Raw genomic sequence first — 13,076 nt, forward strand, 5'->3', positions numbered from 1 at the left:
GGTGATTTTTTTTTTTCTCTCATAAGCTTCAGTTCGTTTTTATTAGGTAAAACTAGCAGCATGTACTTTTTTTTTTACTATAAAAAAGCAGTTACTGAGTACGCAGGGCTTTTTGTCTGTTGTGGGTTAAAAGCCTCTGGCTGGTTATACATGTGATTCATGGTTAATTCTGAAAACAAAGAATTACACTAAGTTTGAAAGAATCTATGTAATTAAGAAATAATTATTATAATAATAGTAATTACAGCTAACACTTACAGTGCTTAGTATGTGTCCTTAGTGCTTTATTTATAATAATTCATTTAATCCGCACAGTCCTATGAGGTAGCTACTGTTATCCCCATTTTACAGACGAGGAAACTGAGGCACAATTTTGGCACACATGACCAGAGTGTAGTGTAGTCAGCACATTAAAGGGAAGTAGGAAAGGAAGAGCATGAATACAAACAGTTCTTCAAAGAAACTTGGTTGTGAAGGAAGGAGATAATATAGTACCAAGAAAAATCAAGGAAGAGTCTTTCAAGAAGGCAAAGCCTGGGACATGTTTAAATGCTGACAGGGAAGAGCTGTGGTAACTTACCGGTTAAAGAAAGAGAAAGAAAACCTGATGGAGTCAGGACCTAGAGACAACGGAGGGTGTAGGTATAAAAGTTCGCTTTAGCTGTGGGAGGGTATCTCTTTCGCTGTGAGTAGAGACAAGGGTTGAGAATGGGTGCAGATGCAGATAAATTTGGGGATGAGAAGCTCAAAGAGCTTGAGGAAGTTCGAGTCTGAGGTAGAAAGCAAGGTAGTAGAAATCCAGGACTCCTCTTGTGAAAGTTAATTCCTCTTGTGAAAGTTGAACTCCTCTTGTGAAAGTAAAGTGTGTGCCTAAGTTGACTGCCTGAATTAATGTTACCATCTACAGGCTCTGCCAAAAACCTTCCTCTGAAATCCGTTCTTGGTTCATTCTGTACACAGAGCAGCAGGGACTGACCTAAGTGCTCTATGACAGTAATTATTTTAACCAGGATAATTTTCCTTAACACTTACTGTCTACAATCACATTTAATACACAACATATATTAGTACTATTCTTTCATTGCACAGGGCTTTTCTCCCTGAGTTACAATTTTCTTGAATTTCAAGATAAATTTTCTGAAATCATCATGGATCTTGATGTCAGATACACCTGGAATTTTAAATCTGGTTCTGTCACTTATTACCATGATACACATCACTTACCACCCTGGACCTTAGTTATTGTTGTGTTGTCGTGATGAAACTATGTACTTAAAAGAGCTAGCACAGCACCTAGCACAAAATATTGATTCCCTTCCTACCTCCCTATCTTTCTTAGATCATATCTTAACATAGTGCCAAAGATACAATAAATATTCAATACCCATCTCCTGTTTACCATGATGGCAGTGATTAGGGCCAGATTAAGAGATGAGCCTGTCTGGCAGTTGTCCAGGGTGATACATTATAAAAGCTGCTAAAACTTCTCTATGTATTAAAATATCACAGGAATATGAGATGGAAAAAACGATTTTTAATTGCAATTCTTTTCAAACAGGATACTGTATGTGGTTGGGAAGAAAAGACACTTGGAAAGATGGTAAAACAGGCACCATGAAAGACAACGCTTGAGTAACAGAGAGTTACTATGCGTAGGTTTAACTGATTGGGATAGAAGGTAAGGTGAACGCAACCAACATTCATTCACCTACCCTGCCTTCTCCCCACCCACTCCCACACAAGGAAGCAGGACTGTGAATCTCCAAAAATATGTCGGCAAATATTGTAAATGCATCCTTTAGAAGATGTGCCAACTTATTTGCTCCCCGAGGCAAGTCTGCAAATCTTAATATAATTCTGATAGTATTGATGATAGTGATGGCTTGTGCTATAACCCCTTTTGAACTGGGGTCCTGGATTTTCCTAACTTAGAAATGTGAAGTCTAGTTTTTCTAATTCTGCAAACTATCCAAGATATTTGTGTAATGAACAGCTCTGGAAGATAGATCCAGTGTCTCCCTCAGGAGCAAAGTCCTGCTTATTGTCCATTAGAAAAGATTTGTGTTCCCTGAGCTGAAATGTCCTCTCCTAGAATGCAACCCACTCCACGTGCAGGTGTTACCTTACCCTCTTCACATTCTCTGTGCTTACTGGGGCTCTTGGAACCAGTGTACCGAGATGCTGATATTCTGGCTGCTGGTGTGGACTCTTGTGTCTTTTTTTTTTTTTTTAAGATTTATTTATTTCAAAGAGTGAGAGAGAGAGCGTGTGTGTGTGTGTGTGTGTGTGTGTGTGTGTGTGTGTGTGTGTGTGCGCGCGCGCGCGCGCGCGCGCGCGCACACGCAAGCAGGGGGAGGGGCAGAGGGAGAGGGAGAAGGAGAGAGAGAGGGAATCTCATGCACATCCCTGCTGAGCATGGAGCCCGACACAGGACTTGATCCCTGGGCTCTGAGATCACGGTCTGAGCTGAAATCAAGAGTTGGATGCTTAACGCACTGAGCCACCTTGGTGCCCCGTGACTCTTGTGTCTTTTATCAGCATCCAGAAAATTGTGGTTGACTAACTCATTAGCTTACAGGAAGAGTAAAATCTCAGACTCTGTGTAGTTCTTGATGACCCACACTAAGCAATCTATAACAAGATAAATTAAAGATTTTGAGTGAGCAAAGAAGTTCAGAGAAGCAGGAATGTAATTGTAATTGAGAAAGGCAGGATTTAGCCAAAATAGATGAACGTGTCTTTCATTCTGACCGAAAGGTTTTTTTATGCCTTGTTAAGCTTTCTTGATAAAGTTTTGGGCCTAATCTCTAGGATTTGAGAAACTAGAAATTTAGTCCTGGTAATAGTAATGCCCACTTTTGGGTTCTAAGAGGCAAGAATCTGGAACTAATAATATTAGCCATTAATATCAAAGGGGAAAAACTGGAATGAAAAAGTTTCATGAGGGGCACCTGTGTGGCTCAGTCATTAGGTGTCTGCCTTCGGCTCAGGTCATGGTCCCAGGGTCCTGGGATCGAGTCCCAAGTCAGGCTCCCTGCTCCGCAGGAAGCCTGCTTCTCCCTCTCCCACTCTCCCTGTTTGTGTTCCCTCTCTTGCTGTGTTTCTCTCTGTCAAATAAATAAATAAAATATTTAAAAAAAAGTTTCACGAAAAGACATATTTTCACCCATCTATTCTTTAAAAAGCTGATGTGATATCATATACTTATGAAATAATTCTCATAGCTAATACTAAAATTGCTCATGGTATAAACTGGAATGTTTTTGGTTACAAGTCACAGAACACTCAACTCTTATTGGTTTATATAATAAATGAGAGGGGTGCTTGGCTGGCTCAGTCAGTACAGCATGCAGCTCTTGATCTTAGGGTTGTGAGTTCAAGCCCCATGTTGGGGGTAGAGATTACTTAAAAATAAAAATAATAAATACATAAATAAATAAAGAAGTTTATTGGGTCACACAGATGAAAGTCCAGAGGTAAGACAGGCTTCAAGGGTAGTTTATTGAGAGGTTGAATTAGGCCAACAAGTACCTCGTTTCTTTTTTTTCTTGTCAGATTCATATTCTCTACCTTGGCCCTTATAGGGCTATGTGTCTGCACCAGAAACATTAATACATTCAGGGAATAAGGTTGGGCTGGTTAGTAGGGGCCTGAGCTACATGCTCCACCCCAGATCCAGGGTTGGAAGTGTATTCTTTCAAAGTGTATGGGCTTTGTGTAAGGTGTAGGTAACAGTAAATAACAATGGCACAACAACAACCCAGTACTTAGGAGAAGTGGGAGTGGGTGCTGGGGAGGCACCCTCCCTCTCATTATATCCTTCATAATGAGGACACATATGTACAAAGCCACATATCTAGGTCATCTCCTCTTCCATTCTGTTCACGTCTCTACAAAGAAGTTCTTTCCTTACATGTAAGAAAATCAATATTTGAGAAAGAAGCCTTTACAATTGAATAGCCGCCCTGGACTGATTGAGCTTCTTGGTCCTCACACTGTTCCTAATGAAGGTTATGTGTCAGCTGAACAAGCTAAGTTCATTAAGTGCACACCTGTTTGTATGAGCCATCTTGCACAACATGGTTTTGAAATTCAGTTTCAATGTTCTAGAGATATCACTTCTCTTTTAAAAGACTGTTCAAGGTGTTCTCATAACTTGCTGGTGGAAATGCAAACATGTGCACTCTTTATGGAAGGGAGTTTGCCGGTTCCTAACAAAACTACACATTCATTGACTTTTTAACACAGTAATCCTACTTCTAGGAATTTATGCTAAGGTCCTACCTCCAATTCCACATGGAAATTTAAAATGCATCATCAACTCTGCCGTATGTCTGTGATGCTCGGTACGCCTCTAACTTACAGGAGATGGTAGCCTCCACTTCTTTCCCTGGGAAATGAGGGATTTGGAGAAGATGATAGCTCCCATTTATCAAAAGTCAACTCTGTTGCAGACACTCTGCCTTTTGTTCTATGGTATGATTCCCAACCCTTTCTTGCAAGGTATTTATTATTCCCCCATTTTATAGGTGAGGACTTGGAGGCTCAGAGAGGTTTAATCATCACACAGTCCTCCAGCTAGTAAACCCAGGTTTACCTGACTATAAAGCCTGAGGTCTTCCTAACACATTAAGTTGCTTGCAGAAGATGCGAAGGGTCTAAGGCCTTTTATAACTCTAGGTTCTGTGATTCTCTATGATTAAGAAAGGAATCAGCAGGGACACCTGGGTGGCTCAGCCGGTTAAGTGTCTGCCTTTGGCTCAGGTCATGATCCCAGAGTTCTAGGATCAAGTCCCGCATTGGGCTCCTGGCTCAGTGGGGAGCCTGCTTCTCCCTCTGCCTGCCACTCCCCTGCTTGTGTTCTCTCTCTCTCTCTCTCTCTCTCTCTCTCTGACAAATAAATAAATAAAATCTTTAAAAAAAGAAAGAAATCAACATGTCTGCCGAGGTACTAATAATTCATAACCTAAGCATTCAATCCCTTTTCCTGTGGGAATTAACCAGCATCGAAGGAGTATCAAGTTCGCTTACCCTAAAGTCATTGGTCACCTTAACCTCTTCCTTTCTTATATACTCAGGGTAGTTCATTGTACTTTTTTGGCTTGTGACCAGCTCTCTGCTCCAGCAAAGCCCTGCTCTGGTTTCATTTATTTGTTTATTCCCTTTTAGTCCCACTTCTTACTCTTTATCTCATCCCTGCCTGGGCAATGACTCTAAATGTTCTATGTGTACTTGCGTTTGTAGGTTCCTTACAAAATAAGTAGTTTTGTTTGAGTAGGTATGTATTTGTGATTCACAGAGAGAAGTGTACTCATTCTTTGTCCTGGCCGGAATCTGAGACTCTCAAATCCATTTCTTGTTCTTTCCCTGCTCTGCTTTACATCACAGGGCGGTGCAGGGTGCAGTGGGGCACGGTGGGAGCTGAGCTTTGCAAGCTGCATTTCCAGGTTCCCTAGTCAGCTCCTAGATGCGTTTAGCCAGTGGGAGGCACTAGTGGGAGATAGGAGGATGGAGGAATGGAGAAGCTGGTGCGTGCTCCTTCTCTGTCTTTTTTAGGATCTCCTGCAGCAACCGAGTCTTCTCCAGAGCTCCAGTTCCCATGGAACAACCCTGCCATAGTTCCAGCTCTTACAGGGTGACCTCAGCCCCTGGACTTAGGTCACATCACTCCCCGCCCTTGTGCCTCCCACCTCTAGTGGCAGAGAGGGCTCCCTGCTGTCACAAAAGCCTAGGCTTCATCTGTCCCCTGTTTGGTTTCCTAACTGTTTTGTCATCTGTCATCTGTCATCAATTTCTCATATTAAATTCTCTCTGTCTTAAAATACTTAATGTGTTATCTGTTTTCTGGGGCGCCTGGGTGGCTCAGACGTTAAGCGTCTGCCTTCGGCTCGGGTCATGATCCCGGGGTCCTGGGATCGAGCCCCGCGTCGGGCTCCCTGCTCCGCGGGAAGCCTGCTTCTCCCTCTCCCACTCCCCCTGCTTGTGTTCCCTCTCTCGCTTTGTCTCTCTCTGTCAAATAAATAAAATCTTTTAAAAAAAATGTGTTATCTGTTTTCCTAGTTAATTCTCAGCAGATACACTCAGTTTTCCCCTTGTTTTGAGGTCCAGCTCTGTTCCTGTTTGTCTGTGTCCCTCTCTGACTGCTGCATGATGGTCTACACTGCGTACCCACCACCTGTGCTTGTCTAGTCATCTGCGTCCCCCATAACGAGAGTGTCTCCAACTCTGGCTCCCACACACAGCACTCTGATGGACATCCGCTATTTATGTACCCTCACAGATCTTTTGTGAGAATTTTTCTGCAATATATCCTTGGCATGGGGTGGCTGGGTCATGAACACATCAACTCAACTCAGTTCTGCTGGGTTGGTGGACACAATTTCCTCTTTCCCCATATCGTCAACTCTTGGCATCCAATTTTTTGCCTTACCTATTAAATTTCACAATAATATTATTTAATAGCAGGATTGACTAACAATTTTTGAATGCTGTACCAAACGCCAACGACTTTACATAGTTTCTCCTTTAGTTCTATGGGTTAAGTGCCAGGTGAAGGAACAAAGGATCAGAGGGGTTAAGTACCTTGCCCAAGGCCACATAGCTAAGAAGTTGCAGAGCTGGATTTCAATCCCGGCCGATCCATTCTAGAGCTCGAATCTCTGACCCTTATGGCATACTGCTTTTACTTCAGTGGTGATAGCCCTGCTTTATACCTGAAGAACTGAGACTGGAGAGGTGACATCAGTTACCTGATGACATTTGTGTAGCTGGTTAGAGTTGGGGATTATTTTGACCTTGGGTCTGACCCAAAGCCAGTGCTCTTGACTTCACACACCATCCAACAGGCACAATGTTTGGGACAACAGAGAACCCAGGGCCGTGAACTTGTGACTGCCAGTGAGACTTCTGAATTCTCTAGGTCACGCCGGCAGAATACCAGCAGATAATCGGGTTCACAAAAAGACCTGCAGAGGTAAAATTGCCCTAAATCAAATTTAATTGCTTTAGGAGGTGAAAAGATTGAGATTGGCATCCATGTTAGAGTAAGGGTTTTGAGGAGCCTGGGCATCTAAAGCCCAAGGGACTGGAGTTCACCAGTTGACAACATTGATTTCCCAGTTAAAAGGCTTTTGACCAATCAAAACCATAATGAGATGCCACTTCACAACCACCAGGATGGCTAGAATAATATAAGCAAATAAATAAATAACTAGGATTGGTGAAGATCTGGAGAAATTGGAATCTTTGTGTATTGCTGGAGGGAACATAAAATGGCTCAGCTTCTGTGGAAAACAGTCTGGCCATCCCTCAAAATCTTAAATGTAGAGTTCCCATATGACCTAGCACGTCCTCTCCTGGGTCTATTCCCAGAGAACTGAAAACCGTTGTGCACACAAACACTTGTATACAAATGTTCATAGCAACATTTTTCATAACAGCCACAAAGTAGAAACCACCCAAATATCCATCAACCGATGGGTGAATAAATAAAATGTGGTATATTCATACAATGGAATATTATTTGTCAATAAAAAGAAATAAAATGCTGATTTGTATTGCAACCTGTACAAACCTTGAAAACATTATGCTAAGTGTTAGAAGCCAGTCACAATGGACATATACTGTATGATTCCATGTATTTGAAATGTCCAGAATAGGAGAACGTAGAGAAAGAAAATAGATTATTTGTTGCCCAGTGCTAGAGGGTATGGGGGTGTGTTGGTGGGTAATGGCTAATGGGTACAGGGTTTCTTTTTGGAATAATGAAAATGTTCCAAAATTGATGGTGTGATGGATGCACAACTCTTGAATAAGCTAAAAGCCATTGAACTGTACACTTTCATAGATGAACTGTATGCATGTGAGTTTTTCAGGAAAGCTGTTGAAAAAGGCTATGAGATTAAGACTTTTAGAGAAATGGATGTTGGGAATGGACTAAGACGACATTATCTTCTTTATTTACAAAACTGGCATTTTATTATTTTTGCACACAATTAATTATACAGACCTCAGCTCATTCCAGAAGAAATTTTTACTTCTCGTTTAACTGAAAGACTGCTCTTTTACCCATCTGTATGTCTCTTTTGGGTCTTAAAGGATAGGGTTCCCAATTCCCTCTCTCTTTTTCCTTTTCATTTGTATTTGTAGACATATATGAAAAGAGTTGTTATAATAAAAACCTGTTATATAGGTGAAGATGGAAATAGTAGATAGAATTCTCCCACCTTTTTAGGTAAAAAAAAAAAATTTCAAGAAAACTATCCAGACTGAATTTGAATAATCATTTAAGGGCAGCAGCTCTCAGAATTTTGGGGCTCAGGAGCACTTTACACTCTTAAAAATTATTAAGGACCCCAAAGAACTTTTGTTTATGTGGGTCATATCTAATGATATTTACTGTATTACAAACGAAAGTGAGAAATTAAAAAATATATATATGTAACCAACCTTTTACATGTCAACATATTTTATTTAAAAAAGTATTTTCTAAAATAAAAAAACTGGTGAGGGGTGCCCGGCTGGCTCAGTCAGTAGAGCATGCAACTCTTGGTCTTGGGGTTGTGAGTTCGAGCCCCCCGTTTGGTGTAGAGACTACTTAACAAAAACAAAATCTTTTTTTTAAAAAGGTTTTATTTATTTATCTGAGAGGGAGAGAGAGAGAGCATCGGGGTGGGGGCAGAGGGAGAAGGAGAAGCAGACTCCCTGCTGAGCAGGGAGCCCGACGCGGGGCTTGATCCCAGGACCTTGGGACCACGACCTGAGCCGAAGGCAGATGCTTAACAGACTAAGCCACCCAGGTGCCCCAGCAAAAATAAAATCTTAAAAAAAATTAATTAAATTAAATAAAAAATTGGTGAAAAGAATAGCATCGTTTTACATTTTTTGCAAATCTCTTTAATGGTTGGCTTAATCGGATGACAGCTAGAATCTTCTATCTGCTTCTGAATTCAGTCTGTTGTAATGTCAGCACAGGGCAAATGCCAACACAAAGAGAAAGGAAAATAACATCTTAGTATTTTTATGAACGCAGTTTTGATCTCATGAACCCCCTGAAAGGTCTTGGCGATCCTAGGATCCTTAGCTCGTAGCACGCCAACCACTGGTTTAGTACTTGCTGAAATTCCTACTAGTAGTTCCTTTGACTACGTTTCACATTTCATTTTAACAGAATTGTTATTTAATAATCACATTTCAAAATATGTGCACAGATACCTAGGTATATGTACAAAAATTATTTAATTAAGCACGTGCCGCACAACTGAACGTTTACTTTTGCTCTGTGAAAATATAGAAACCAGGGGCGCCTGGGTGGCTCAGTCGGTTAAGCGGCCAACTCTTGACTTCAGCTCAGGTCATGATCTCAGGGCCGTGGGTTTGCTCTGCACTGAGCACGGAGTCTGTTTATCCCCCTCCCTCTGCTCTTTCCCCTGCTCTCTGTCTCTAAAATAAATAAACAAATAAGTAAAAGAAACCATTTTAATAACAGAAGAAGAATGGCTAGCAGAAAAAGGAAATCCCTCACGACGACATGATGGTCTTACAGCTGATGACTCCAAATGCAGAGCACATTGGTCCTGAACTTGAGGTACACTTTTTAGTAATCACATCTGCTGAAAAGCCCAGAAGGAAGCTAGAATGTGTCACCAGTGGTTTTGAAGCCTTGGGTGAGGACCTGGGAGAACAGCAGGAAAGGAGCAGGTTTCAGTCCAGGCCAGAGCAGATGTCCGTAACACAGGAGTGAGAACAGTGGTAACACGGGTCCCGGTAATTCTGGGGGTGATGATACAACAGGGTCTAAACAAACCCGTATTGCTGCAACAGTTGGTATGGCCATGTACAGAGCCTGGGTACTAAACAAATAGATGGATATGGAAAATGATCTTATCAAAGCCACTGAAAATCAGGGACATAAAATAGGCTATGAATAAGGAAGTGAGGGGCTACACTCTTGTTTCAAAGAACCACGTATATTAAAACAGAGGGGTAACTGGCACTCTCCCCGAAACATGTACACCTGCTGTGGAAATACACATACCAGCAGGGAAGATGGCGGGAAGCATTCGGGAAAGCAGAAATGGGGGGGAGGATGCTGGGGCTTTGTTGGTAGGAGAGGAGACCACAGAGCACCAGGCCACACAGAGAAAATGAGTCATGTTTTCTCAACACGAGATGCAAAACCAGCAGAGGAAACAGGAAGAGGCCTGAACTGTCTGTTCACTGATGGAAGCCTCATTCTGTGGAAAGCAGAGCTTCAGATATGTCCTTTATGTCCTTTGTTGGAGATTAAAGTGTTCTCATTTAAATGTTAAATGAGAGGAACCGTTGTGTAGAACTTCACTCTGACCACGCGGAAAGCAGCAGCGGAAAATGACCATATTTTAGAGGAAACATGGGTCTAGTCAGATATGTCCCAGACCTAAGAATAGTAGAATTTCAGAGGAGGAAAAAAAAAAGCTATAACCCTGTGGGTAGACATTTTAAAAGTGAGTTGGGCCAAAGGAAGATGGCTCTAAAAATAAGTAAGTCTCTTATAGAGTGGAATTATCTTTTTTTAAAGATCTTATTTATTTATCTGAGAGAGAGAGAGAGAGAGAGAGAGAGAGCACGAGAAGGGGGAGGGGCAGAGAGAGAAGCAGACTCCCCGCTGAGCCGGGAGCCCGAGGCATGGCTTGATCCCAGGACCCTGAGATCATGACCTGAGCTGAAGGCATACACTTAACCAACTGAGCCACCCAGGTGCCCCTAGAATGGAATTATCTTAAATATGATATATTTTGATTAAACCAAGCATTTAATAGTTTATGAATAACGTGGAAAAATAAGAGTGGACAGATAAAATCTTCACTACTGTGAAATCTTTTTTTTTTTTAAGATTTTATTTATTTGAGAGAAAGACAGAGACAGCGAGAGAGCATGAGTGGGGAGGAGAGGGAGAAGCAGACACCCCACTGAGCCGGGAGCCCAATGCGGGGCTTGATCCCAGGACCCTGGGATCATGACCTGAGCCAAAGGCAGATGCTTAACCAACTGAGCCACCCAGGTTTCCCTACTGTGAAATCTTTATTTCTAAAAGGTTTAAAAGAGTACAACCAATACCCCCGGACTTATCAGTTCCCCTCCAAGAAGCCATCCCTTGGAAAGACAGTCCAGGTACATAAAGAAATATGTCCCAGGATAAGTGTTGAGGCTTTGCTTGTAAAATAATACCAATGTCTATAAATAGGTGATTGGTTTAATAATTATGATATTCCACATCTTGGACCATTTCATAGCACTCGCTGCAGCAGGGAGCTGTCTATAGGGACATGGAAAAGATAGGAGCACAATACCGTTGGGGTGAAAAGCAAGAGGCAGAGCCTGGTGTGGTCCGAGGCTGTGAGCGTGTAGGGGTAGTAGCCTGTGAGCACAGAGGGAGAGTCCCACGGGGCCACAGGGCGGGCTGGCCACAGAGCGGAGCCTGAGACAGAGCCCAGCACCACTGAAGGCAGAGAGGTGGAAAGAAAGCAAAAGACAAAACAGGAGGCAAGTGTTAATATTGGTTTATCACATGTAACAAATATACCGTACCACCTTAAGATGGTAATCATTGTGGAAACCAGGTGTCAGGTACATGGGTACGTGGGTCCAGGTACCTTTTGTTCAATTTTATCAATTTTCCTGTAAATGTAACAGTAGTTTTTAAATAATAAAGCCTAGTCAAAAACGTGTGTGTAGGGGCGCCTGGGTGGCTCAGTCGTTAAGCGTCTGCCTTCGGCTCAGGTCATGGTCCCAGGGTCCTGGGATCGAGGCCCGCATCCGGCTCCCTGCTCGGCGGGAGGTCTGCTTCTCCCTCTCCCACTCCCCCTGCTTGTGTTCTCTCTCTCGCTGTGTCTCTCTCTGTCAAATAAATAAAATCTTTAAAAGAAAAGTGTGTGTACAAGGGTGAGAGGTTTGTAGATAGAAAGATGCACTTTGAAGTGGCAACTTAGTATATTTTATCACCTTTGTATTAAAACTAAAGTGAGGGGTAAAGTGTGACAAATATCACAATATGTTTACTAGTTACATTAGAAAATCCCAGTAACTCAGTGGTGAGAGACTGAAACATTTCATACAAATTACACCTTCCTCATAATTTATAAATTAATGTTTAACTACTGGTAGCAAAGGAGTACTCTTTGCCTTGTTTTAGATAAAGTACAACTGAAGTGGGAAGCTCATTTTTACCCACTGTAGACTCAAACGTATTTTGTTCCTTCTGGTCTCCCAAAACCTCCTGTCAAGCTTGAATATATAACCTTTCTTCATTTTTGATCTCAGCATTTGTAAGGGATAAATAATTGATTAGCGCAGGAATTCTGGGAATATATTCAGCTTATGCTCAGCACTAAACTATTTCTAAATGTCCTTAGGCCTCAACCCAAAATGTGCATCACAGAGATGTCAGCTGGAGCTGGGAAGTCAGTGACAGTATGGATTAGAGTCATGAAATGTGAAGTGCAACCAGAGGAATAATAGACATCAGTTTCATTGCTAGCTCAACAGTCAGTGTACTTGTCTGTGTAAAAAATTCCCCTAAATGTCTCTCCACTAAGACTATAACCTCTTTGAGGGTAGAATCTTCCCTTCTAATTTTAACAAAATCTGGTTGAAAGGAGAAACTTCAAAATGCATTGAAGAAAAAGTATAATTTAAATGTTTTTTTTATTTTATTATGATAAAACAACATGAGATCTACTCTCTTAAATGTTTAAGTGTACAGTGTTGTACAGCAGAGTTCTAGAATTTATGCATCTTACATAATTCACTTTTTATGCCATTGATTTTTTTTTTAAGATTTTATTTATTTATTCATGAGAGACAGAGAGACAGAGAGAGACAGAGAGGGAGAAGCAGGCTCCCAAGGAGCAGGGAGCCCGATGCGGGACTCGATCCCAGGACTCCAGGATCATGACCTGAGCTAAAGGCAGACGCTCAACCATCTGAGCCACCCACGTGCCCTTATGCCATTGATTAACATCTGCCCATTTCCCCCTCCCTGTAGCCTCCGGCAACCACCATTCTGTCTGACTCTTATGAGTTTGACTATTTTATTT

This window comes from Zalophus californianus, chromosome 12, assembly GCF_009762305.2.
Source record: "Zalophus californianus isolate mZalCal1 chromosome 12, mZalCal1.pri.v2, whole genome shotgun sequence".
NCBI classification, from domain to species: domain Eukaryota; kingdom Metazoa; phylum Chordata; class Mammalia; order Carnivora; family Otariidae; genus Zalophus; species Zalophus californianus.